Source organism: Rana temporaria, chromosome 2 (genome assembly GCF_905171775.1).
Source record: "Rana temporaria chromosome 2, aRanTem1.1, whole genome shotgun sequence".
Lineage (NCBI taxonomy): Eukaryota > Metazoa > Chordata > Amphibia > Anura > Ranidae > Rana > Rana temporaria.
Window position 1 is genome coordinate 258,071,711 of NC_053490.1, and position 26,847 is coordinate 258,098,557.

Consider the following 26,847-nt stretch of genomic DNA (forward strand, 5'->3'; position numbering starts at 1 on the left):
GGACGTCGGAAGTACCGTCGGATTTTACGACGTTTACGTAAGTCGTACGTGAATGGGGCTGGGCATAAGTTAGGTTCACGCCGTACGCATTGAGCCGTCGTTTCATAGGGAGTATTTGCGACGTGATTCTGAGCATGCGCGTGCATGGGCTGTTCGTTCGACCATGCATTCACATGGGGTCACGCTTCATTAGAATACTACACGCCCACTGCCTTGCTACTTTGAATTACGCGGGCTTACGCCGGCCCATTTACGTTACACCGGCGCACATATGGGAGAAAGTGCTTTGTGGATACAGTACTTGCCTCTCAATGTTACGTTGGCGTAGCGCATATGAGATGCGCTACGCCAAACTAAAGATGCGCCTGTCTCTCTGAATCTGGCTATATGTGTGCAGAGGGTAAAGGTGTGGCAATTACCGTATGGGCCAACCCCTACCCACAGTGAGACATGGAAAAAATCAAGAGATGGTGTTGGGCTCCAACAGCATAGAATGGTGTAATTGCATGGTAAAAGGTATAAATAACCAAAATAGTATAATTGATAAATGAATGTGCAAATATGCAAATAGACTGACTGAAAGATAAAAATCGCTATAAATGCTAAGATAAGGTGCATCCAAAGGTGTGCTGAATGAATGTGCAAAGAGTGCAGATAAGGTGACTCAGGTGCATAAATAAAATCACAACGTAAAGATAATAGTATATGCAGTCGCAGAGGAAATCACAGGATGGTGTTGTGCTCCAATCAAAACTAATGACTGGACATAACTGATATAAGACAATGATGGATGAATAAAACAGTGAACTGAATAAGAGTGCAAATACATACAAATAGGTGACTGTATAATGTAAGTAAAATCACATCATATGAATGGTGGATGGAACCGCAAGATTGTCCAATTGTTACAAAGTGTAAATGGTGCAACTGCGACTCAGTCCAAGAGGTGAAGAAATTGCAAGGTGCAAGTAGTGTTATGTGCAGAAATAGAATCGCAGCATAAAGATAATATATGCAGTCGCTCAGGTGACTCGGGTGCATAAATAAAATCACAATATAAAGATAATAGTATATGCAGTCGCAGAGGAAATCGCAGGATTGTGTTATGCTCCCATCAACATGAATGACTGAACATAACATATATACACCAATGATGGATGATGCAACTGCGACTCAGTCCAAGAAGTGATGCAATTTAATCAAAAGAAATTGCAAAGTGCGAGGGAAGTACTGGGTGCTAAATTACATCAGCAGATGGCAAGGTGACTTGTTGGTGAATCTTCGGTGTATAGTGACACCCGAAGGTGTGCTAGCAAAATTACCTTACGGCTGCAAGGTAAGCAGCTTTCAATAAAACCAATGGAATCACTCGGGGGTAGAGGGGATATATCCTATCCGTCCTTCCAGTGGTGTGGCACCTAGGGGGTTAAGGCTTCCTTCCATGCTGGGTGGTCAGCAAGGTAAGACAGCTCCAAAGTATGTCACCATGCAGGGTAAAGAAAACAAAAAATCTGCCAGAGCTTTTTTTGGACCAGCATTTAAGCGAAATCAGGCGGCGCAATACAACCGCCGACACAGAGGCCCTGGAGATTAAAGGGGCCGCACCCAGAGTGGCATCACAGACATACACAAGGCCCTGAACCAACTGGTCAAAGGAAGCAGATGCTCCTCCACCGCTTGGTGTAATGCTTTAGCCCATTTTGTGAGCGTCTGGGACACCAGCCAGGATAGGTCGCAAGGCCGACCCCAGCATGGTGAACATGGACCAGCTAACCGCTTCGGACCTCCTATCAGCAGGGTCCTTAAAAGCAGGAGTCCCCTCTACCAGAATAGTGGTTGCCTTATTTAACCGTGACACCGGGGGGTCCACGACCGGAGAAGCCCATTTTTTTCAAAAGAATAACGGGTCGTTATGCGCTAAGGGATCACAAAGGATTTCTGCGGCCTGTCCCATTCCATATCTATGAACTTGTCAAAGTAAGGTACATAAGGAAAAACCTAAACAGAGCGGGTCGGTTTGTGAGACCCAAAAGGGACCAACGCTTCAGTGGCAGATGCAGGCTCATCCTCCAGCTTAAAGTGGAGTTTCCATCCCAAAATATTTTTTTTTCATTATTGTGCTCATTAGACCTAAAAAGTTAAAAATATATATATACTGTATATATATATATTTTTTTTTTTACTCAAGAGTGAGTAGTTCTGTTTTGGATCCGTTGAGTTTGAGGGAGCTTTCAGTCATCCAATTGTCGATCAGTGTAAGCCACTTTTCAAGTTCATGAAATTGGTCTTTTTTGTTGGTGATTCAAAGGTAAAGCTGCGCGTCGTCCTCATAGGAGTGGTAGCGCAGGTCCTGTTTGCTGATGATTTTGAGGAGCGGGCGGATGTAGATGTTGAAGAGTACAGGTGAGAGGGGCGATCCTTGCGGGACTCCGCATGTAATGGTCCGTGTTTCTGATGTAAAACCTCCAAGTTTCACGGTCTGAGTGCGATTTTCTAGGAAAGATGCAAACCACGGTAGAGCCGCGTCAGAGACTCCTGCTACTTCTTTGAGTCGTGTGAGCAATATGTTGTGGTCTACCGTATCGAAGGCTGCACTAAGGTCCAGCAGCACTAGGAGACAGGATTCTCCGCCATCTGCTGCTTCGAGGGTGTCATCCCATATCTTGAAAGAACCGTTTCTGTGCCGTGGCCTGGGCGAAAACCTGATTGTAGAGGATCTAGGAGTTTGTGATCGTCCAGGTGGGGCTGAAGCTGTTGTACTACCGCTTTCTCCATGATCTTGGAGATCATGTTGAGGCTGGTTACCGGTCTGCGCTGGTTTGGGTCTTTCGGGTCGAGGTTGGGTTTCTTTAAGAGGGGTTTTATTATGCCTTGCTTGAGGAACAATCCCTTCCCTGAATGATTGGTTTCTGATGTGCGTTAGACTATTCATGTTGATTTCTTCTTCTTGCTTTATCTGAGTGGGGTTGGTGTTTTTTTTCTGTTGAACTATTGCCCGAATCTTTTCGATTGTGTCGATAAAAAGGTCAGATAGTTCATTACAGAATTCCTGTGTCTCACTTGCAGGGGGCTCCAAGCAGGAGGGGTTCATAGCCTTAGCGACTAGTTTAAAAAGTTCCCGTGGACGGTTTAGGGCTTTCGAGATGGTGTTTGCGAAATGGTCTTTTTTAGATGCATCTTTGGTCCGGGCGGTTTGTAGCATAGTAGTATGTGGACGGTTTCCTCGGGTGAAGCTTGAAGTTGCAGGGTGAGTGTTTCCATAAAGGGCAGTGAGTTCTGTAGAGTAGGTTTGGTGAGAGCGAGGTGGGATTTGTAGATCACTGCAAGGCCTCCTCCTCTTTGTCCTGTTCTATGATCGGTTAGGATGCGATAGTTCTCGGGCACCAATTCTGCTAGGATGGGATTACAGTCGGGTGTTAGCCAACTTTCTGTGATAAAGAGGCAATCTGTGTTGTGTTGGACGATGAAGTCGTGGATTTCCTTTCTGTGCTTGACTGCAGATCTTGTGTTGATCAGGGCGCATTCTAAGTGTTGTAGTCGCTGCGGTGGCTTCTCGTTTTTTGGGTTTGGTTGGCGGTAGATTCTTAGTAGTTGTTCTTTCCGTAGTGTTTTTTGAGTGGAGGTTGGTAGCGGTGCGGCCGCCTTCCTTAAGTTTCGGAGGGTGTCCGCTGTGTACTTGATGATGAGCATGGTGGGAGATGACTTGTTGGTCATGTGCTGATACAGTGATCCTGTTGATCCAACTGTGATGAGGATGGTGGATGGATGGTTGAATTCGCTCACTGCCAGTGATGGGGATCGGTGAAGTTGCTGCAGAAAAAGATGGTGGCCCGGCCTAAACCGCCCCCTCAGTTGATCCAGAGGAAGGCCTAGCGGCCAATTGCTACAGCAAGGGAAAAAAAATCCTTCCTGACCCCAGAGGAGATCGGAGAACCCTGGATCAAGCTGCTAGATGGACCCCGGATTAGACTTACCTGGCCGATGTAGGCTGAGCTGTGATGGGTGAGCTGGGGAAGGAAAGTGCAAAGGGGGTGGAAAAAAATGGGGAGGGGAGCCAAGGATGGCCCTTACTTACCGGGTTTGTAGCCCTGTACTACTCTTCCAGCTGTCTGTAGTCCGTGGTCCCCGTGAATGTTTGGTCAGTGCCTGAGGGTGGTGAGGAGTTCTTTGGCCAGCAGATCACAGCAGATCATTGAGGTGTACATTTTGCATTATGAAGCCCCATTTTCAACATTTAAATATACAGTTGCTTCACACAGCCTCTGAAATGGGTCAACATCAACTAGCCAGCAATGCAGGTTAGTGCCTGTTCTGTCTGTCTGGATGATATGTGAATTTTGGTGTGTATTTACTATGCACAAGTTTTCATATATTCTATATTATTCTCTAGGGGATATACATTTAGTCCGCGACCAACTATAATTTTAGTAGAAAGAATCTCTGTATTCAATTGCTATATTGTATACAAATTATTAATGTAGATCAATAAATTTGTTAATTTTAAACATATGTGCGTATAAAGGCCATGATTTTTAATTGAGTTTTCAATAATGTATTATGTCTGTCATGCATCTTTTCAATTTCTTTGCTCTGGATGGCGGAATCTGTCCTTCCGGGGGTATGGCCTGATTCATATATGAGTAATGTAATCACCTCCTCCTGATATTTTAGGAAAGAGTGCCTGTATTTTTGTAAATTATGTAAGAATTATACAAGATCATTTGCAAAAGGTATATTGACACTTTTGTGCCAAGCTTTTGTTTTACTTACAACCAGGTAGAAGAAAAGCATTTGCTTAGAAAATCAACACCCTTGTACTGTATATTTTGTGAACTGAGTAATGGCCACAGGTCTCTTTTTTTTTTGCATAATTCTTAATTTTTTCTCATATATTTCTTTACATCACATACATGTATACAGAACATCCACCAACTGGGGACAAAATTCATAACATTTCTAAATAAAAACCCAACAGATACAACAAACAAACAAAAAGAAGAGAAAAAATAAAAAATAAAAGAGGGAAGGGTCTCATGAATATGCATCAAGTCTGTCTGCTTACCTGATCTCCATGTGTTCATTAGAAGCTGACCCTGTTCTGGTTTCCCTTTTTATCACTTCCTCTTCCTGTATGGCTCCACCCTAGTCCATCCCAGGAAGCCTATATTAACTGTTGCTCTACAGGTCTGCAGTGCTGTTCAACAGTGTGCTTAGTTCCTGTCTGCAGTGTAGTTTGCTAGTTCCTGTTTGCAGAGTGCTACGATCATCTTTCCGTGTACCGTTTTGGCTTGTCCCCGACTTCCTTGTCTGCCTGTGCCCCTGACTATTTGCATGTCCCACGGTTATCCTTGTCTGCCTGTTGCCCTGACCTCGGCCTGTCCATCACCACTGTTTGTCCTGCTGGCTGCTTCCCCTTTCTCCCTGCGGAGTGTGACTTAAGGAATCCCGGGAACGCGACCTGGACCCAGTTGCGGCCAAGACCATCCTTACCATCAAAGGCTCTGGTGAATACAAAACTGGGTCTTAGACTCCGCGCCCTGGGTGATCTTGGGTTACGCTTCCTCCCTGCCAGCAGTAGTCGGCTATAGGGTTCACTTCCCTGTGGTGCATCCCTGACCCCTACGGGGTGCACTTGTCACCTGGCCACAGGTGACCTGACAAAGGGGAGAAAGCGATATTTCTCCCTTCCCTTTCCTCCCCCTCTCCCCCCCCCCCCCATAAATATTATACCAAAATTACTCCCCATTAGGGGATTCCCCCTTTGTTTCTTGTGCATTTATCGTGTTTGTGTATTCCTATTTCGGAGCATGAATATCCCCATCAATATATATATATATATATATATTAGGGCTGACCGATTAGTTGACCGATTATTGTTTCGAATAATCGACTAATCGGATAATCTTAGAGTGTGGTGTACAATTTAGTTAATATGTAAATATAAAAAAAGGCAATTTATTCTTAAATATCCATATGCAGTGGTAAATATAAATAACCAACTACAGTAATTGTAATGACTTCTATTACCTCCACTTTCTCTGGGATCAGATGCTGATCTTCCCTGCATAGAGTCTTTAAAGTTTTTTTTTTTTTTAAACAAACTTGTCATATTACCGGTTCTGTGTAATAGTTTTGCACAGAGCAGCCCAGATCCTCCACTTCTGGGGTCCCTCACCGATGCTTATGGCTCCTCCTGCCTTCAGAGTGCCTCAATAGCAAGCTGCAAAGTATAGTATAGAGCGCCCGCTATAGCAAGGTAAAACAAAACTTCTGCATTTAGAACCACTCACTTCCTGCCCAGGACTACATGTCCCATGAGGCATTGCTCCTCACACTTTCACAATCACAAATTCTCAGGCACTTAGTGACATGTATGGATGGTGTACTGAACTGTATGTGTGCTGCACTGTATTTCCTGATATGTAAAAAAGAATGCATTCTATATGCAGGCCAACTAATCAACTGGCCGATTAATCGATTATGAAAATAGTTGACAACTATTTTCATAATCGATTAGTTGTCGATTAACTGATTAGTTGTTTCGGCCCTAATATATATATATATATTTATATATATATATATATATATATATATATATATATATATATATATATATACACAGTATATATATATATATATATATATATATATATATATATATATATATATATATATATATATATATATATATATACACAGTATATATATATATATATATATATATATATATAGATATAAAAATTTAGGCCCATTTCAGGTTTATTTTTGTACTATCTGTATATTTGTGTTTATTTTGTGTTAGTTAGTGTCGACATGTGTCTCTGGTGTTTGTAACATTTATTTTATATTTCCCTTTGTGAATTATATACATACACAAAAAAAAATCCCGTTCCCTTCCTCTTCCAGTCTCCATTTCCTCCCCCCACCCTTTCTATGGAGAGAAACGAGCGAGACGAGGAGGAGAGGAGTATAAAAAAGAAAAGAAAAAAAAAAAACATTTATCTAAGACAGGTCTCTCTAACCCTTGTGCCCTACGAGTTCTTACGGACACATTGGCTTCTGTGTGGTTTGTACTCAGAAGCAATACATATTTTTTTACTTTATTTTTAAGTTCATTGCTTGTGAGGCTGCATGACTCCCTTCTCTTCATTTTTTTTTTTTTTTTCGACCTGTTGCGGAAAGCCCTTGCGATTCGGCTTTATGGCACCACAGGCTATGGTATCTGCTGTATATACAAATTTAAATAGTGGCACACTTATGTAAAAATTGTCAACATATAAATGTTACCCGCTATTCAGCAATGCATTTACCAGGTCTAGTCATGTATGGTGTGCATCCATCAGTGTGTAGCTAGCATATTTTCCCTCACATATGCAGAATGCATATGTATAGCCAGTTCAATTCTCTAATTTTTTTTACAGCTTCACCCAATACCTGGCTATCTTGGTAGGGATAGATTGTTGAAAGCATAGGGCCAGATTCAGAAAGGACTTACGACGGCGTATCTCCAGATACGCCGTCGTAAGTCCAAATGTGCGCCATCGTAGCTATACGCCAATTCAGAAAAGCAGATACGCCTGAATTTTTGCAAGATACGACAGACGTAAGTCTCTTACGCCGTCGTATCTTGGGTGCATATTTACGCTGCCCGCTAGGGGCGCTTCCGTAGATTTACACGTCGAATATGCAAATGACCTAGAAACGCCGATTCACGAACGTACTTGCGCCGGTCGCATTCAGCTACGCCGTTTACGCAAGGCTTACATCCGGCGTAAAGTTACCCCTGCTATATGAGGCGCAGGTAATGCAAAGTATGGACGTCGGAACAAGCGTATATTTTTACGTCGTTTACGTAAGTCGTACGTGAATGGGGCTGGGCGTAGGTTACGTTCACGTCACAGGCATTGAGCCGGCGTATCTTAGGAAGAAAATTTGACGTGATTCTGAGCATGCACGCGCATGCACCGTTAGTTCGGCCATGCAATTACATGGGGTCACGGTTAATTTAAATACAACAGGCCCACTACTTGCCTACTTCGAATTACGCGGGCTTACGCCGGCCCATTTACGTTACGCTGGCGCACATATGGGAGCAAGTTCTTTCTGAATACTGAACTTGCCTCTCAATGTTACGACGGCGTAGCGCATATGAAATGCGCTATGCCAATGTAAAGATGCGACCGTCTCTCTGAATCTGGCCCACAGTCTGCCATGAAAAAGTACAAGGGACTAATCCACTACAATATCTCACCCTAGTGTGTATATTGCACAAACATTTCATACATGTGGGACAAAAGAGTAGTTAACTTAAAAAGGCGGTCATAGGAATGGTCACCCATACTGCGGATTTGGCTGTAAAAAGTTAAAACTTAAAAATGTAAGTATTATCTCATACTGTAGCCTGGTCATTGTGGCAGAATATATAGGGTTGCAGTATATTGACTTTTTGGATAAGTACCTTATTTGTGGCTTACAGGAACCCAGAAACACTTTAAGTTGTGGTACATTTGTGGACTTCCATTGTGAAGCATAAGAAAAAGAAGGATTTCCAGCAGGAATTGTTTGGTACTTAGGTTGCTAAACAAATTATTCCATGAATGACTTTGTAATAAAGAGGTGAAAATCATCAATTGTTTTAAGATTTTCTGTAGCCACCAAAATTGGAAGTTTGGAGATGTCCACTGTGGAAATGCAATTTCAGATAGTACTTCCTCCTTCCAAGCTACACTTGATTGACTGGTCTTTTCGCTGCATGTCTCTGATCTCACTGCCCAACCTGCTATGCTGGTACTAGCCACACTGCTCCCCATTGTCATCCCTCCTTTACGTTGTTTTGAAGGTTCCTCATTCTCAGGTTCACTGTCACTACTGACATCATATACTGCGCTCAATTGATCTGCTGCCAGCTGGCTTTCCAAAATGAGAGGCCCAGAATCGCTATCATTCCTGATAGCAAGTATGGTGCCAAATGACTTTGCTTGTCAGCTCTGGCCCTACAAACTGTTGTGTCTCAGTCTTCTAACTCAGAGCTGGAGGATCCCTCGGTTAGTGTTGTCGAAACATCCCTAGGCATCCATTTATCTCCAGATTCTTCACCACTGCTGCTCTCCTGTAAAATGGCCTACGCTTGCTCTGACATGTACAGAGAAGTACAGGGTTAACAAAAAATTAATAAAAATCCTATTCTCACATAGTAGAATGCAGCATTGATCAATGTCACCCACTGCCTCTGCAAACACTGCTGATCTCTCAATCATCCCCTCCCCTCCATTCTCAGCAGAGAGCTGGTGACTGTCAGTCACCGCTCTCTGCCCTGTCTCTCCAGTGCCCAGGAACATAGGTGGACCCCAACTGTAAGGTCGGGATCTTTCCCCAGCCTGAAGCGACTGAATAACATTAGACAACAGCACATTATGAAAGACTTACCTGAAAACGAAAACCCTCCGGCAGTACGTTGTCCTTGCTGACAGGGCTTCCATATACACTCGGCTCTGGTCGTTTGAATGGCCAAGCCACGATGACATCACTCCCATGCATGCATGAGGGAGGCATGGCGTGGCACAGAACTCTGAAGAGACAGCCTGGGTACGCTGTCCCTTCACAGCACATGTGTCGGTGATGTCACCGGAAACACTAAATATACCTTATACAGTGCACGTTTAGGAGATATTCTTTGTACATACAGGTAAGCTATATTAAAAGCTTACCTTTAGGTACAAGTGTTTAAGCGGTATTTACCTGTAGAATATGGCTGGTCAGTCCACATGTTTATAGAGCCTAGACTGCATAACCAAGGACTTGTCAGAAGTTATTAGGGTTGTCCCGATACCACTTTTTTAGGACTGAGTACAAGTACCGATACTTTTTTTCAAGTACTCGCCGATACCGAAACCATACCATACCATATGCAGCCATGTCCCCCCCATATCCAGTCATGTCCCCCCCATATGCAGCCATGTCCCCCCCATATGCAGCCATGTCCTCCCCATATGCAGCCATGTCCCCCCCATATGCAGCCATGTCCCCCCATATGCAGCCATGTCCTCCCCATATATGCAGCCATGTCCCCCCCATATATGCAGCCATGTCCCCCCCATATATGCAGCCATGTCCCCCTTACCTGCATGCTGCCGCGCCGCCGCTTGGTTAATATGGGCGGGGAACATTACAGTTTTCATTTGAATAGCTGTAGTGATTCGCGCCGCGTATAGACACTCCCCCTTGCTCGGGATTGGACAGTTCACCCGAGCAAGGGGGAGTGTCTATACGCGGCCCGGCGGGAAACACTACAGCTATTCAAATGAAAGCTGTAATGTTACCCGCCCGTATTAACCAAGCGGCAGCGGGGATGCGGCGTAGCGGCGGTGGGGGGGCCGAGTATCGGATGAGGCATCGGGGGCATTTGCGGGAGTACAAGTACTCCCGCAAATACTCGGAATCGGTCCCGATACTAGTATCGGTATCGGGACAACCCTAGAAGTTATCATGCTGATAACAGAAGAATGGAGCAGGAGAAAGCCACGGGGCTTAGTGCTTCGAAGAGAGATAAGAAAACGCTGTAGATATACAGTATCTCACAAAACTGAGTACACCCCTCACATTTTTGTAAATATTTTAATTATATCTTTTTATGTGACAACACTGAAGAGATGACACTTTGCTACAATGTAAGTAGTGAGTGTACAGCTTGTATAACAATGTCAATTTGCTGTCCCCTCAAAATAACTCAACACACAGTCAATGTCTAAACCACTGGCAACAAAAGTAAGTACACCCCAAGTGGAAATGTCCAAATTGTGCCCAAAGTGTCATTTTTTTGTGTCACCACCATTATTTTCCAGCACTGCCTTAACCCTCTTGGGCATGGAGTTCACCAGAGCGTCACAGGTTGCCCCTGGAGTCCTCTTCCATTCCTCCATGACGACATCACGGAGCTAGTGGATGTTAGAAATCTTGCGTTTTTCCACCTTCTGTTTGAGGATGCCCCACAGATGCTCAATATGGTTTTCGTTCTGAAGACATGCTTGGCCAGTCCATCACCGTTACCCTCTGATTCTTTAGCAAGGCAGTGGTCATCTTGGAGGTGTGTTTGGGGTTGTTATGTTGAAATACTGCCCTGAGGCCCAGTCTCCATAGGGAGGGGAGCATGCTCTGCTTCAGTATGTCACAGTACATGTTGCCATTCATGGTTCCCTCAATGAACTGTAGCTCCCAGTGCCGGCAGCACTCATGCAGCCCCAGACCATGACACTCCCACCACCATGCTTGACTGTTGGCAAGACACACTTATCTTTGTACTCCTCACCTGGTTGCTGCCACACATGCTTGACACCATCTGATCTGAACCAATACAGTAGGTTTATTTTGGTCTCATCAGACCACAGGACATGGTTCCAGTAATCCATGTCCTTAGTCTGCTTGTCTTCAGCAAACTGTTTGCAGGGTTTCTTGTGCATCATCTTTAGAAGAGGCTTCCTTCTGGGACAACAGCTATGCAGACCAATATGATGAAGTGTGCAGCGTATGGTCTGAGCACTGACACGCTAACCCCCCCACCCCTTCAAAATCTGCAGAAATGCTGGCAGCACTCATACGTCTATTTCCCAAAGACAACCTCTGAATATGACGCTGATTGTGTGCACTCAACTTCTTTGATTGACCATGTGAGGCCTGTTTTGAGTGGAACCTGGCCTGTTAAACCGATGTATGGTCTTGGCCACCATGCTGCAGCTTAGTTTCAGGGACTTGGCAATCTTCTTATAGCCTAAGGCCTCGTACAAACGACCGAGTTTCTCTGCAAAAACCAGCAAGAAACTTGCTGTTTTTTTTTTTTGCCGAGGAAACCGGTCGTGTGTACACTTTTCGACAAGGAAACTGTCGAGGATCTCGTCGAGCCAAAAAGAGAACATGTTCTCTATTTCCTTGACGGCAATGGAGAAATTTGGCTCGCCGAGATCCACGACAGCCTAACAAGGAACTCGACGAGCAAAACGTTGTGTTTCGCCTGTCGAGTTCCTCGGCCGTCTGTACGAGGCTTTAGCCATCTTTATGTAGAGCAACAATTATTTTATTCAGATCCTCAGTTTTTTGCCATGAGGTGCCATTTTGAACTTCCAGTGACCAGTATGAGAGAGAGAGCGATAACACCAAATTTAACACACCTGCTCACCATTCACACCTGAGACCTTGTAAAACTAACGAGTCACATGACACCGGGGAGGGAAAATGGCTAATTGGGCATCATTTGTACATTTTCACTTAGGGGTGTACTCACTTTTGTTGCCAGTGGTTTAGACATGAATGGCTGTGTGTTGAGTTATTTTGAGGGGACAACAATTTTTTTTTTTTTTTTTATAAAACTTTTTATTGGTTTTCAAACAGTAATACATACAATGGTCTTACATTGTGTCAAGTCAATCCTTGCCAGGAGCACATCAGCACAATAGCAGAGTAATAAAACAAAGCATTCAGTATTAGTTATGAAATAGAGTATAGCAGTGCGGCTCATGGGGCCATGAGATAGGGCAGTTCACAGCTGTACAGTGTCAATTATTACAGTATGTATATATCAGTGAGCACCTAGTACCCAACCTGGAGCTATTTTACAAGCTGGAACATTTGGGGGCCCGGAGGCAGTGGATGGATCCGCCAGCCATTTGGACCAGACCTTGTCATATTTGAGCGGGCAGACTCTGTTGGCATATGTGTCTTTGTAGAGTGGTAGGCTATCGTTAATTTGTCGTTTCCACAGGGAAAGAGGTGGGGGAGTGGACTTGCGCCAGCTGAGGGCTATAGCTTTGTGGGCATAGAACAGGAGCAACTCTAACAGGGTGTGTCCCGCCACCGTTGGAATAAGTTGTTCTACCAAGCCTAGCATGCAGATTGGCATTGATGGTTGCAACAAGACAGAGGTAACTTGTGTTATACAGTCTACTATTTCTCTCCAATGTTCGACAATTACCGGACAGGTCCAGAAAATATGAGTGAAGTCACCGGGAGTCTCACCACAGTGCCAACACTCGGGGGAGGAGTCAGGATTCATTTTGTGTAATCTATGAGGGGTGAAATATGCCCGGTGGACTATTTTGAATTGGATCAAGCGGTCTCTCAAAGAGAATAGGGAGCTAAAGGGGAAGTCCCATAAGTCATCCGAGTCATCGTTATCAAAGTCGGGGATATCGTGTGACCATTGAGATCTCAGCTTCTCCAGAGACGAAGGGAGGTGATTATCAAATGTCATAGGTGAAAAGTGGGTTTCTTTACACAATCTGATCCAAGTAGGTCTTCTAATGCAGACTGGACCAGCTGAGGGGGGAGCCTGCAAATTGGCGGCTGAAGGCATGGGAGAGTTGAAGGAATTGAAAAAAGAAGGACTGTGGAACATTATAATCAGAGTTTAATTTGGAAAGTGGGACCAGGGATTGGCCAGAGATAACTTGGGCCACTGTTTTGATGGTAAATTTGGTCCAGGCATGAGGTTCGGGCAATTTGTAGATGTGCTTCAGGGTAGGGTTCAGCCATAGAGGGGCACTGGGGGAGATCGCCTGTTGGGGGTATCTTTCTAATTTTAGACCTTCCCCCCATGCACGTAGTGTGGTGTGCTTGGAGGGTGTCAATGGATAGGGGGCCCGGGGATCACGAAAAAAAAATTTGAGCGCCTCTAGGGAACCCAGCACTGCTGCCTTGACCTGGCTAGCGGGATTGGAGATGTCTGGGTTGAGCCGCCAGGCCGCTGTGACCAGCAGGGTGGCCAGATAGTATTTGTACAGATCAGGACATGCCAAGCTGCCTTGGGAGGCCGGGCGCACCAGCGTGGACCAGCTGTATGTGGGGGATTGGGGCCCCCATATGAAAGAGGCGAACAGGCGATGGAGACGCATGAAAAAGGATTTAGGGATCCACTGCGGGGAGTGACGAAACAAGTATGTGAATTTGGGTAATATTTTCATTTTAAGCAAATTGATACATCCCAAAATTGAGAGAGGCAGAGACTCCCACGCGTTCAGCCGTTGCCGGACCTCCTCTCCTGAACCACTGGGGACAGGTTAAGGGAGATATAGTCGGAAGCCTGCCTAGAGACCACCACCCCAAAGTATTTGAAGCTGTTGACTCATTGCAGGGGAGTGTCAGTGGAAGCCGTGGCGTGGGCCGCAGGGTCAACAGGAAACAGCAGGGACTTTGTCCAGTTCACCCTGAGGCCCGCGAAGGAGGAAAAGGAGTTGAGGACCCACAGGGCCCTCTCGAGTGACGGACCTGCATCGCTAAGGAATAGGAGGAGGTCGTCCGCATACAGGGCGACCCTCTCCTCCAGCCAGCCAACCCAGGCAAGGTCAGCGGAAGTGCGAAGGGCATACGCAATCGGTTCCATTGCGATGGCAAATAGGGCCGGAGAGAGAGGGCAGCCCTGCCGCGTACCCCTGGACAGGGGACAACAAATTTACACTGTTATGCCAGATGTACAGTACACTTACTACTTTACATTGTAGCAAAGTAATTTCTTCAGTGTGTCACATGAAAAGATATAACATTTACAAAAATGTGAGGGGTATACTCACTCCTGTGAGATACTGTATGTATTCAGCTAAAATTTCATGAATTGGGTTTACATCCACTTTAACCTCTTAAGAATAGGCTGCAGTCATTATACTGCGGCAGGTTGGCTCTCCTGGGCGAAGGGCCATAGGTGTACGTCGGCCCCTTTAAGAGCAATAGGGGGCTTGCGCCTGCGGCGCCATAGCCAATGCTCGTGGCCAGCGGTCACTATGTGCACTGGCCACCCGCGATCGCTCCAGAGAGCCAGAACAGGGATCTGTCAATGTAAACAGATCCCCATTTTGACAGGGGAGGAGAGACAGATCTGTTGTTCCTAGTGATTAGGAACAGTGATCTCTCTCCTCTTCCAGTCAGTCCCATCCCCCACAGCTAGAAATACCTCCCAGGGAACACATTTAAACCCTTGATAACCTCCTAGTGTTAACCCCTTCCCTGCCAGCAACATTTACACAGTATTCAGTGCATTTTTATAGCACCAATTGCTTTATAAATGTTAATTGTCCCAAAAATGTGTCAAAAGCATCCTATATGTCCGCCGCAATGTTACAGTCCCGCAAAAAATTTAATCCGCAGAGGTGATCAAATGCCACCAAAAGAAAGCTCTGTTTGGGGGGGGGGGGGGGAATTACATCAATTTTGTTTGGGTACAGCATTGCATGACCGCGAAATGGTCAGTTAAAGTGACACAGTGCCAAATTGTATAAAGTGCTCTGGTCAGGAAGGGAGTAAACTCTTCCGGGACTGAAGTGGTTAAGGGCGCAAATCCTTCCGGTCCTTAAGTAGTTATGCACACACATCGACCACTGGTCTGTAACCTTGCATATAAACTACAGCCTGTGCATGCATAACCATCATCCTCCTAATGTGGCTTTCATATTCACTTCTCTCCACCCCACCACATCTACATATATTCATTGGCCTCATGGTACTCATTTTAATTAGCAATAGAAGATTTGCCCATTTGAAGACACATGCTACATCCTTGCAGCACTACTCTCCCTTAGTGAGCCACAACTAGAGCAAACCACAATTCCGTATCAATAGAGCATAGATCATTATATGCCCTACGCGCATTTCTCTCATTCTGCATTCTTTCTCAAAATATACTTACCTGGCCGGGGAGACACCATGATCATGAAGGTGGTTCTCCTGGGGCGAGGCTCGGCCATTGCACTCCGGCCGTGCTGATCGTGGTGTCTTCCCTGTCGCTTCTCGGCCTTTTGGCTAGGATCGAGTGTGGTATCTGTTCTTATCAGTTGTCTGCGGAGCACTGAAGCACCTCCTACATGGGGAGGGTGGATGCAATCCAATGACATCATTGCACCTGGAAGGATGGTTTCAGCAGGGACTACACCGTGCTGCCAGACAGTTACTGGGGGCCGGACCATGGTTGAGTCTGAGCCATCTGGAAGGGTGCTCCTGGTGAGGATGGGTGCTGCGCTTGGTCTTGGTCTTTTTGCAGAGTTCTAGTCTGGCCTTCTGGCTGGCTGGTGTAAGTGCTATCTCTGTTAGCGATCCGGTAGAAGGAGCTGGTACTGCCCTGAAGTAGACACGGGGTAAGGCCATGCAAATCCGCCGGGTTGACGGAGGGTCTAGTATTGGCGGAGGCTGCTAACTGGAGCGGCAGTTCTCCCCAAGAAAACCTTGAAGGGCTCTCTAGCTGGCAGGGGTGGAGGGCTGCACTGGCTGGTCGGGGGGTTAGATTTGGAAGGAAAAGCCTATGGTGCATGTGCCCCTGGAGTGGCAGTCCAGGGGTATCTGAAGATCACTGTGTGTGAGGGACACATTGATTTAAGATACCACGGTCACTGCACCAGCTACACGCTTTTTTTAGCACGTTCTGTCTCCGATAAGTACATTCCACACATAAACAGTATTTAGCATACATAACACCTTTACACAAGGGACAATGAAATCTCTAGGAGTCTATGCAATTAACACCTTTCAAAAGAATGTGTCCCCACATTGAATAGCCAAAACTCTCCTCTTCACTATCCCTTTCCCCCCCACTTTATATAATTTAGGCATATGTTTGTCACATTTTTGTCTTATTTTTGTTTGTGCACGTTTTGTTCACTGTGAGATTATTAGGGTGCCGGTCCTCGAGCCAGCCCTGAACGTCTTGGGAGTAGGTGGACATGGCCTTCTGGCTTAGTTCACTTGCTCTCATGGGGTCTCCCTTCGGGGGAGCCCCACCTAGTACTAAGAGGGTTCTGTTTCGGCAGTCCCCCCGAGGAAGCTGGGTCCGTGTTGGCTTCGGTTGCTCGGACCACAGTACCTCAGTCCCCGTCTGGAGCCTAACGCCCCGGGGGATCAGGGTTTGGGTCCCTCTTCACAGGAGGACCACTTGACGTTGCACCCGTCTGCACGTTTTTGTGAACACTCTTTATGTGTGTGCACATTTTTTCTGCACCGGGTGGAGTTTTTGGGTGTGTTCACATGCCATAGGCTTTTCAAAAAAAAAAAAATTATTTCTCAAAATAAAGCTTTCTTCCTTTTAACTCCTCTTTCCCACTTCTGCCCTTTTATACCCCCCCCCCTTCCGTTCTTTCTTTCCTCTTGGGGACCCAGCCAGGTTTCATCCCCATTCTTATTTACACCACAGCCTCAAGCAGGCCTAAATAACTGCTCACCCCACTTTGCCTACTATGGCGCTAAAAATTCTGACCCATAACACTCAAGGACTTAATTCTCCCTCTAAACGCCATAAAGCCTTCAACTTGCTACACTTGCCAAAATGTATATTGTTTGTCTTCAGGAAACCCATCTATCAATCTGGCTCCACATTATTTTTATCCCGCTTATCCATACACTTACTTGTTATCCAACACCTAGAAACCATAGAGGAGTCCTTTATACCTATTCACAAACATACCAACTAAATTTGTAAAAAACAGATCTCTGATCCTCAGGGTCAATATCCATTGTTGTAAGGAGAAATGCAAGGCCGAGATAATTTTAAGTTAAGCATTTTAAGTGATCCCTCCTCCAATCTCAGCCACATTCGCTTTTATAAAATCAGATCTTGTAGATGCCTGCTGTGAACTAAAACCCCCTCTTAAGGACTACACTTCTTACCATGCTTCCCATGATCTCTACACCCTCATAGACCACATCTGGGTTAAGCACTTTTCCCTCCCAGTACCCTCTAGAGTTAAAATTCTATCAGCACGTTGGTCAGATCATGATAGTGAACTGTCACTCCGTTTTACACAGACCCCATGAAACTTCATGGTCCCGCAATGATTCATACTTGGCACATTCAGGGGTTTTAGAGAAACTTAAAACTATTGCCAGAGAATACGTTATTACTAACGGGGCAGCACAGTGGTGTAGTGGTTAGCATTCCACCTAGCATCAAAAGGGTCACTGGTTTAAACGCTTGTTTGGCTGGGCTTCTCCTATGGATCACAGAAGTGAAATTAGTTTTGTACTCCTGTGACCCGTTTTCAGCAGAGAGTGGGCTGAAGTCCGCTCTCTGCTGACGTCACAGATGTCATCCCGACAATGGAAGTCTGGATCCGCCAGGTGCCGGAACTGACACCCGTCTCAGCGAGCCACTCCTCCACAGCCTGAGACGGCCACTCCCCACCCCTCCACAGCTCAGCACTCCAGTGAGTGAGGAGAGAGAAGAGCAGGGTGCTGCTGAGTCAGCAGCTCTCTGCTCAGGGAGCTGTAAGAACCGCTCAGTTCTCAGTGTAGAGGCACCAGGGGACAGATGCAGCATCTGACTGATGTTGCAACCACCTAGGCAAGTATGAATATGGAAAAAAACAACAACCCCATACTTCTCTTTGAAACTTGAATCTGCATTGGAAAATGCTTCACAACTACACAGAACAAACTCAAATCCATCCACTCAAAACATCAAAACAAAAATTCTATGCATAAAGCAATAGACCCAATACTATGGGGTTGATTTACTAAAGGCAAACTGTGCACTTTGCAAAGTGAGGTTGCCCTCTGCAAATGCAGTTGCTCTAGAGCAGTGGTTCTCAACCTGGGGTTGGGACCCCCTCGGGGGTCGAATTACGATTTGCCAGGGGTCACCAAACCCTGGGCTGTTCCTGAATCACCACTCTCCCAGCCTTTTCACGGACGCCCACTCAGCCTATTCACAGCTGCCCAGTTCACGGCATGGATGGGGCAGAGACTAGGGGTCAGCTGACTGGTGAGGAATGTCAAGTGGGAGGGGCTGGAGGAGACCCTATTTCCTGATTTCAGCATAGGGGTCACTGCTGTGAGACACCACGAAGCCAGAGACACAGTGAGTAACATTGCCTGTGATTATATTTGCCATTAAAAGTCCTCACTACAGTTCTCAGATCAGCAGATTTGATCAAGAACACCTAAATGGGATGATCAGAACTCCCCCAGCACTGCTACTCTTCCCATTCCCCCCACCCACTCAACAAGGAGTAAGAGAAAGAATAAAAATAGAGAATACATGGAAGGGGGTGGAACAAAGAAAAAGGGAGAGAAAGAACAAGAAAGATGGCTAGAGAGAGAGAGATGGGGAAAAAACAAGAAATTAGGATAGAGAGAGATAAAAGGGAAAGAAAGGAGAACAACGCGAAAGAGTGGTACATCCTAAAATATGGAGTAGAAGGGACTCTGGAAGCGGTAAATGTCCACGGGTTAGGGGTGCAAATTACTTGCCTTGCCTTGGGTGCTGACTACCCACGCTACAAAACTAATTTTACTGTTAGGGGTCCCCACAACTTGGGAAAATTTATCAAGGGGTCACAGCACTAGGAAGGTTGAGAACCACTGCTCTAGAGCTTAGGAAATTAGGTAAAGCTTCACTTTGCAAAGAGTACACAATCACGTGCAAGAAAAAATAAAAAAACATTTTTGATTGCACATGATTGGATGATGGGTGTCAGCAGAGCTTCTACTCATTTACTAAGCTCTGGAGCAACTGTGCTTGCAGACTGCAACTGCACTTTGCAAAGCGCACAGTCTATGTGCCTTTAGCAAATCAACCCCTATGTTAGCAAAACGACAGTGTTGCTTTGAGCAGAAAAGGTCCCATTGCTCTTCACATTAGTTAGGGCAAACCTACTAGGTAAATTTATCCCCTCCTTTCCTTCATGATCAGGCCATTTTTTGCGATACAGCACTGCGTGACTTTAACTGACCATTGTGTGGTCAAGCAACGCTGTACATAAATTAAATGTATGTATTTTTCCCCCCAAAATAGAGCATTTTGGTAGTATTTGATTTGCGTTATACACAAAATAAGAACGACAATTTTGAAAAAAAAAATATATATATTTTTTACTTTCCGCTATAAAACATTTTTCAGGGTGGTTTGCAGGCGCCATTTTTAGCTCTATAGTGCCTGCAGAGCGCCTTAGTGTGAAAGTAGCCTTAAGCCTCGTACACACGATCCAATTGTTAGCAGGGGATTGTCTGTTGACACTGTTGTCCTAAAATTAGATTGTTGGTACGCTCCTTCAGACAATTGTTGTCCAACTTTAGGCCAACAAATGTTGGATGGCAGGCTAGTAAACTTTAGGCAGACAACGGTCTGTTGTCCAATTTTCATATTGTCAGTACACAAGTCCGTCACACAAAAGTCAAATGTACAAACATGCATGCTCGGAATCAACGCTCAAACACAAAATTAGCAGAAGGGGCCCAAAGGGTGGCACTCAAGAGCTGAAAATCCTATTAGTACGTCACTGAGTTCGTGTTTGTTGGCCCAACAATTGTGTACCGTTAGTACGTAATGGCCCGTACACACGATCCGAATATCGGACGAAAACGGTCCTCTGAGGAAGAATCGTACGATTTTCGGATCGTGCGTACAATACTTTCGAGGGCCAATCACGACGGTTCATCCGATATTATTCGATCGGATCAGCACAAAAGTTTTCCTTGTACGATACCAGAATACATTACAACACATGATATCACTTCCGATTTTTTTTTCTGTCGTACGAGAATTTGTGACTTTATTACCCTATTCAATTTCTAGTTGCGACTATTAAGCAAAAAAAGTTGTACGATCTGTAGTTCTGCTTCATTTGTGTCTGTTTACCTTATACTGGCACTTTATTGTAGGTCCATTAAAGTATGCTATGAGCAAGTTTTTTTATCAAGAAATTCAAAGTGTATTGAGATGTAAACAAATCATATGCATATACATCAGAATGAACCAACATTGTCTAGTTATTCATTAAATACACGTTATCTTTTCTTCCCACATATAACACCATTCCAACCTTGGAACCGGAACATACTCAAAAATACATGTGCATAGCAGTACCTTAACCAATCGAGAACTGAGAGATACACAATCCACATCCCAACCCATCTGAAATCGGACAATAAACTGTAACCTGTGCACTCGTGTAAATCTGGTAGCACTCCCACCCCCCATCTCTATTCCATCGGACATTAGTGAGCCACATGTCCAGTACCTTATATTGTGCACGTTTCCCCGTCTTCCAGCCACCTATCCCCATACACTGGAAAATTTCTGCGGCCGTCCCCTGTGCGTATATATTAACTTCCTGTATGGTAGAGTGGTATTTACCTCCCTTTTCCAATCCTTCAGGGATGGGGCAGCCGCCCACATCCATGCTTTAGCCACCACGTTCCTGGCCATAAACAGTGTCTCATTGATAAAAATGGCCTGATATTTATCCACTTCAATATTCGGTATAAGCCCCAATAGACAGAGTTTCGGGTCCATACCTACAGGGGACCCCATGTTGTCATGCAAAAAACGCGTCACCTGCAACCAGTACCCCTGCATGTCCGAGCACTGCGCTATGAGCAAGTTTTAATCATGTTGCACAGTAATGAATGGCCAGTTTGTAAATGCGCAAATGTGCAAATTGCAACATATGCAAACCAAGAATCCCAGATTGTATCCAAAAATTTGCTAGAATTTCGTAAGGTTATATACAGTAGAAGTGTTCAAAAGGGTTAAAGCGGAGTTCCAGTCATATTTTTTGTTTATTAAAAGTCAACAGCTGCAAAAAGTGTACTTTTAATAAACAGCCACTCACCTGTCCCTTGATCCAGCTGTGAATTCTCCCGCACTGTGTTCTCCCTGTGTCCTCCCTCTGCAGCGCCGGCATCCCTATTATGGGCACCCGGCTGTGACAGCTTGCAGTGTGACAGGGCCTGATGTCTTCTAGGACCTGTCATGTGTCCCAGAAGTCTTTGGGAGGGACAACTTTCGCTTTATTTGCCTAAGGTGACCGGAAAGGAAGTGGGAGCGGGTACCTGCTCCCCTATGCTTCCCCAAAAGCTCAGTTTCACAAACAGGAGACAGGGAGGAAGCAAAGTGTAAGTTCCACTTATGGCTGAACTCTGCTTTAAATCAGTGTCAACAAGTAGTTACGCCTCTTTAGCACCTGACTTGGTTTGTGTGTGTGTGTGTGCGCGCGTGTAAGCTATTTGGATTTGACCACAGACATTTCTCTGTTCTTTTGTAATTTCATTTATAAAATGTATTCATCCATTCTGGTGACTTTCCCCAACTGCAGCCAACAATATACTTAATAGATGGGGGAAGTCTAATGGCAGTGATCTCTCCAAGATTTTATTTTTTACCTGGCTGGGATGAAAAAGTAAATGGATGGTACTTGGAAAAAAGCGAGTTTTTTTTATTCCCATACAATTATTTTTAATGCATTTTTCTTTTCTTTTTTAAGTTTATGTAAAGCCAAAATTTTTAGCAGAGTAGGATATCAGGTTATTTAATGCTGCCTGCTGGAGAGATTTACCTTCAACCCCTGTCCTGGAATTGCAACAAGAAATGTGAGCAAATTTTTAAAAGTGAATTATAGACAGGCGTCACAAGAACATGTTCTCATTTGACACTTTTTTGCCGCGTACAGACAATCGGACATTTCAACAACAAAACCGTGGATTTTTTTCAGACAGATGTTGGCTAAAACTTGTCTTGCATACCCAGTCACACAAATGTTGTCGGAAATTCCGAACGTCAAGAACGCAGTGACGTACAAGCCGAGAAAAATTAAGTTCAACAGCCAGTGCGGCTCTTCTGCTTGATTTCGAGCATGCGTGGAATATTGTGTGTCAGAATTGTGTACACATGATCGGAATTTGACAAGTTTTGTTGTCACAATATTTGGAACCAGCTCTAAAACATTTGTTGTCAAAAATTCCGACAGCAAATGTTCGATGGAGCATACACACGGTCAGATTTTCCGAAAAGCTCACATCGAACATTTGTTGTCGGAAATTCCGATAGTGTATGCAGCAATTCAGTTCATTAAGCCTAGCACAGTGAACATTTCTCGGTTCTCCTTTCACTTTTTCTCACAATTTCTCCTCCAGCAGTACCAGGCTTACAGGGGAGCAAGGTAAGTTTGAGGACCTCAAGGGAAAGTCCAAAAGGGTGTAGGTTATGTGGGGTATTTTTTTTAATGCATCAGCCAAACTCAGCTGGGTAAACCGTGACCGCGGGACCTGCGGACCCGATCGCCGCTGGAGTCCCGCGATCGCTCCCCGGAGCTGAAGAACGAAGAGAGCCGTGTGTAAACACGGCATCCCCGTTCTTCACTGTGGCGGCGTCATCGATTGTGTCATCCCTTTTATAGGGATACACAATCGATGACGTCACACCTACAGCCACACCCCCTACAGTTGTAAACACACATGAGGTCACACATAACCCCATCAGCGCCCCCTGTGGTTAACTCCCAAACTGCAACTGTCATTTTCACAGTAAACAATGCATTTTAAATGCATTTTTTGCTGTGAAAATGACAATGGTCCCAAAAATGTGTCAAAATTGTCCGAAGTGTCCGCCATAATGTCGCAGTCACGAAAAAAAATCGCTGATCACCGCCATTAGTAAAAAAAAAAAAAAAATAATAAAAATGCAATAAAACTATCCCCTATTTTGTAAACGCTATAAATTTTGCGCAAACCAACCGATAAACGCTTATTGCGATTTGTTTTACCAAAAATAGGTAGAAGAATACATATCGGCCTAAACCGAGGAAAAAAATTGTTTTTTTATATATTTTTGGGGGATATTTATTATAGCAAAAAGTAAAAAATATTGCATTTTTTTCAAAACTGTCGCTCTATTTTTGTTTATAGCGCAAAAAATAAAAACCGCAGAGGTGATTAAATAACACCAAAAGAAAGCTATTTGTGGGGGAAAAAAGGATGCCAATTTTGTTTGGGAGTTACGTCACACGACCGCGCAATTGTCAGTTAAAGCGACGCAGTGTCGAATCGCAAAACCTGGCCGGGTCCCTTAGCTGCATTTTGGTCCGGGTCTTAAGTGATTAAAGGACACTCTTCACTTCATGTCATAAATCTGCTAGTTTTGTAGGGCCATTAGAGGCACATACCAAAAAGTCATGGGGCCAAATTCCCAAAAAAGCTGCCTAACTTAACTTTCAGCAGTTAAGTTACACTGACTTAAAATTTCTACCTAAGTGCCTGATCCACAAAGCACTTACCTAGAAATTACACGCCGTGTAACTTAAGTGCCTCCGTCGCAAGGCGGTCCTCCTCTCCGGGGGGCGTTTAAAATTTAAATGAGGCGCGCTCCCGCGCCGGCCGTACTGCGCATGCGTGTGACGTAATTTTCCCGACGTGCAGCGCGCAAACGTAATTTACGCCGGGCTTTGTGGATTGCGACGGGACACTAAAGTTGCGACGGGTGAAAAAAAATATACGCGCCGGGAAAACAAATAATTATAAAAAAAAATTACAGCGTCGCTCGGCATGCATTCCTGAGAGGGAGAACTCCATGCCAATTTTCAAAGAAAAAACCGGCATGGGTTCCCCCCCCAGGAGCATACCAGGCCCTTAGGTCTGGTATGGGTTGTAAGGAGACCCCCCCTACGCCGAAAATTCGACGTAGGGGGTCCCCCTACAATCCATACCAGACCCGTATCCAAAGCATGCTACCCGGCCGGTCAGGAATGGGAGTGGGGACGAGCGAGCGCCCCCCCCCCTCCTGAGCCGTGCCAGGCCGCATGCCCTCAACATGGGGGGGTTGGTGCTCTGGGGCAGGGGGGCGCACTGCGGGCCCCCCCACCCCAGAGCACCCTGTCCCCATGTTGATGAGGACAGGACCTCTTCCCGACAACCCTTGCCGTTGGTTGTCGGGGTCTGCGGGCAGGGGCTTATCGGAATCTGGGAGTCCCCTCAAATAAGGTGGCCCCCAGATACCGGCCCCCCACCCTAAGTGAATGGATATGGGGTACATCGTACCCCTACCCATTCACCTGGAGGCAAAAAGTTAAAGTTATTAAACACACAACACAAGGGTTTTTAAAATAATTTATTAGTCTGCTCCGGAGGCCCCCCCTGTCTTCTTTATTAGCTCCAATACCAGGGGGGGCTTCTTCTTCCACTCTCCGGGGGTCTTCTCCGCTCTCCGGGGGGGGTTTCTTCTTCCTCTCCCCGGGGGGGGCTCTCCGTTGGTGTCTTCTTCTATCTTCGCCGCTCTCCGCTGTTGACTCGGCGCACCGCGGTTCTTCTGCAGCTGTCCGGTGCCTTCTTCTTCAGCGCTGGCTGCCTGCTATCTTCGTGTGTTAGCTCAATTACTAACAGGCAGCCATTGCGGTCTTCTGTGACGTCATGTTCTTCTTCTCCCTTCTTCCGATGTTGACACGTCGCCTCTTCTCACTGCAATGATGGAAGCGCGCCTTGCATCCCCATTTATATAGGCATCACCGTCCCATCATGCTCCGGTAGGTACCCACGTGGTGGGTGCACGTGGGTAGGCACCCACCACGTGGGTACCTACCGGAGCATGATGGGACGGTGATGCCTATATAAATGGGATGCAAGGCGCGCTTCCATCATTGCAGTGAGAAGAGGCGACGTGTCAACATCGGAAGAAGGGAGAAGAAGAACCTGACGTCACAGAAGACCGCGCTGGCTGCCTGTTAGTAATTGAGCTAACACACGAAGATAGCAGGCAGCCAGCGCTGAAGAAGAAGGCACCGGACAGCTGCAGAAGAACCGGGGTGCGCCGAGTCAACAGCGGAGAGCGGCGAAGATATAAGAAGACCCCCGGATAGCGGAGAAGACCCCCCCCCGGAGAGCGGAAGAAGAAACCCCCCCCCCCGGAGAGCGGAGAAGACCCCCGGAGAGTGGAAGAAGAAGCCCCCCCTGGTATTAGAGCTAATAAAGCAGACAGGGGGGGCCTCCGGAGCAGACTAATAAATTATTTTAAAAACCCTTGTGTTGTGTGTTTAATAACTTTAACTTTTTGCCTCCAGGTGAATGGGTAGGGGTACGATGTACCCCATATCCATTCACTTAGGGTGGGGGGCCGGTATCTGGGGGCCCCCTTATTTGAGGGGACTCCCAGATTCCGATAAGCCCCCGCCCGCAGACCCCGACAACCAACGGCAAGGGTTGTCGGGAAGAGGTCCTGTCCTCATCAACATGGGGACAGGGTGCTCTGGGGTGGGGGGGCCCGCAGTGCGCCCCCCTGCCCCAGAGCACCCAACCCCCCCATGTTGAGGGCATGCGGCCTGGCACGGCTCAGGAGGGGGGGGGGCACTCGCTCGTCCCCACTCCCATTCCTGACCGGCCAGGTAGCGTGCTTTGGATACGGGTCTGGTATGGATTGTAGGGGGACCCCCTACGTCGAATTTTCGGCGTAGGGGGGGTCTCCTTACAACCCATACCAGACCTAAGGGCCTGGTATGCTCCTGGGGGGGGGGGACCCATGCCGGTTTTGAATTTAAAAATTGCCGTGGAGTTCTCCCTCAGGAATGCATACCAAATGCCGTCGCTTGAATGGGCCTTTACAAGGTGTGACTAATTTTCCACATTGTAAAACCAGCCCTAGTTTTGCGCAAGCAAATCGGAACTTACGCAGAAATCACAATGCTGAAAAGCGTTGTGGATCTGCTTAAGTCCTCATTTGCATACTCAAAGCTGCATTTCAATGAGAAATGCCCCCAGCGGCGGATGCGGTACTGCATCCTAAGATCTGACAGTGTAAGTGTCTTACAGATGTCAGATCTTCTGCCTAACTTTGGAAAAAGCCTTTTGAGGATCGTTTCCAAAGTTAGGCACAGACTGAACAGCAGTTCCGCCTGCGTATCTCTTTTGGGAATCAGGCCCATTGTTCTTTTCTGTGGTCATAGCACCATTATTCTGTAGTATTGCCGTATTTATAGGCGTATAACACGCACCCTAACTTTAAGAGGGAAGTTTCAGGACTTTCCACAGCCCCCTGCGTATAACACGCAGGCACAGTTTACCCTCTATTTTCAGGGTAAAAAGTGAGTGTTATACGCCAATGAATACAGTAATTATAATTTG

General features: G+C 45.8%; 1 protein-coding gene and 1 pseudogene across 5 annotated transcripts in view; one reads left to right on the forward strand and one right to left on the reverse strand.

The window, feature by feature from the left end:
* TEX14 (testis expressed 14, intercellular bridge forming factor) overlaps positions 1-26,847 on the reverse strand; it is a 639,745-nt gene that overhangs the window by 381,234 nt on the left and 231,664 nt on the right. The window lies entirely within an intron of this gene.
* LOC120929838 lies at positions 15,657-15,811 on the forward strand (annotated as a pseudogene).